Genomic DNA, 2,500 nt, shown 5'->3' with positions numbered 1-2,500 from the left:
TTTAAGCAATTTAATCTCCCTGCAATTGTTCTACGCTTTGCTTTACTCTCTTTAATTTCCAGCACCCAACCCTCTTTACTTTTCATGCAATTTACATTTCTTGTCATTTAAGATTCTTGCAATTTTACTTTCTTGTTATTTAAGTTTCCTGCAATTTTACTTTCTGCACTTTAATTTTCCTTGCTATTTACTTTCTGTTGGTTACACTTCATCCAAATTCATTTCAATGTTAGCTTGACTAAACTAATCACCCACTAAAATTGCTTGATCCATCAATCCCTGTGGGATCGACCTTACTCTAAGTGAGTTATTACTACTTGATGCGACCCGGTACACTTGCCGGTTGGATTTGTGTGTTGGAAAATTCGTTTTCCACAAAAACACCATCAAGTTTTTGGCGCCGTTGCCGGGGATTGATTAGATCAACAATGATTAAGTGGGTGAGAAGTCTAGATCAAGCATTTTCTTTTTTTTGTTTTCTGTTTTAGTTTGAAACTAAGGTGTTTGAGTTATTGCCTCACTAAGAAATTCTTTCTATATGACATGAATTTCAAATTTCATTGATGTTTACAAAATACAAATAGAGTTCAACTCATCTTATGGTCAAACAAAATTTTATGGGATATCACCCAACATTACCGATCTCTAATGGTGTTTGGGAATGTCACCAAGAAAATACAAATTCTAAGCACTCCAATCCATGGAGATTTGCTTCACAGACACAAGATGAGCAAGAGAATTATGAGGGATACCAACCACCACCACAAAATGATTCATATCATTATCCTCATGGTGGATGGGAGTATCACCAAGAAATTGCAAATTCTGAGCAGTCAAATCACATGAAAAATTATCCACCCTTACTTCCCAGTTTCTCATTTCAAAATTCTTCATCATTTGATTATGCCTCAACACAAAATTCCCTCCAAGATCCATACAACTCATCTCACCAACCACAAAATTACTCTCAACCTTTATCCTTTGAGCTAGTGGCTGAGGATCCCCTTCAAAAGTCCAGAGAATTATTGGAAAGAGTAGAACAAATTATGGAAGAACAAAAACAACGCTGGACAGAACAATCTGTGAGTGAAGAAGAGGAAGAAGAGGTTCCTATATCAATTGAAATTTCAATGGAGGAAGAGCAAGATGAGGAGGCTACTGTATCAAGTGAACTTTCAATGAAGAACAAGGTGGTTGAAAATGAAATTGCCCTTGAGATGACAAGGGAACATGAAGACTCACAACTCTCACAAACTTTCCTGACCCAACAACTCTCAACACTTGAATCCATGATTGAAAGGTATGAAGAGGAGATGAAGAAAGCTTGGGAAGATCAACAAACCTCCTCCATGAAAGAGCTACTAAAGCAAATGTTGAGTGTAAAAGAGGAAGGGGAAGAACAAGCTAGTGAGGAGGACAATCAAGAACGTCCAAACTCAAGGGAAACAGAGAGGCTCATGAAGGACAAGCTCATTGAACCATCACTGCAAGGAACTCTTGATGAAGACAAAACTCCAACAATTACACAACCACCAAGACTTGGACTCAAGGAAGTGAAGGCAATTGACAAGAACACCAATTCTGTCCCTAATCCAGCAAGCAAAACCAATCAAGACATTTGCAAAAGAAAGCTTGCTGAGGAAAGACTAAGAAAGGGGACAAAAGCTGAAACTTCTCCCACCTTGAAGTCATTCCTCTTAACCAATTGGAAGAAGAGGAAGAAAGTGAAGAACAACATGTCAAGCTAATGACACTAAAAGAGCACTTGTTGGGAGGTAACCCAACCGTAGGTACATTTCTTTCTATGCTTTGTTTAAATTCAATAAATTGGCATATGATTACATTCTAAGTTTGGTGTTGCCTTGCAACAAATTGTTTTCAATCTTTTTGGATGATTGCATCAAATCAAAAATGAAAGTGACACACCAAGATTCTAAGTTTGGTGTGCCACTTATTTTCTATGCAATTCATTCAAGCAACACTACTTGTTTGCATAATCATAATGCTTTTGCAATTTTATTTTTCTCTTTCGGTTTAACATTTCAGTTTCCTTTTTGTTTTATTCATTTACTTGTTTTTAATGCTTTCTTTTGTTAACTGTGTTTGTTAATACATCACCAAAAGACCTTTATTCATGACAAGATTCTTCACTTGGTGATTGTATTCAACAAATAACAGTTTCTTTTGTTTAGTTTTAGTTCAAATAAATTGACATATGGTTGCATTCTAAGTTTGGTGTTGCTATGCAACAAAATTGGTTCCAATCCTTACAAGATACTTGCATCAATTCCAAGTGAAAGTGTCACACTAAGTTTGGTGTGCCACTTATATTTTTTATGCAATGTATCATGCACACCATCTTATGTTTGCAATCATAGTGTTTTTATTTCTCTGTGCCTTGATTATTATCTTAATCTTGCTTGCCTAAACACATATGCTACTGACATCCTTTTGTGTGAGACATTCATGATCCATTTTAGACCCCACCACCATTGTTCTA

Source organism: Arachis stenosperma, chromosome 5 (assembly GCF_014773155.1).
Source record: "Arachis stenosperma cultivar V10309 chromosome 5, arast.V10309.gnm1.PFL2, whole genome shotgun sequence".
Taxonomy (NCBI): domain Eukaryota; kingdom Viridiplantae; phylum Streptophyta; class Magnoliopsida; order Fabales; family Fabaceae; genus Arachis; species Arachis stenosperma.
The sequence above is the reverse complement of the archived record's forward strand: the minus strand, read 5'-3'. Positions refer to the sequence as shown.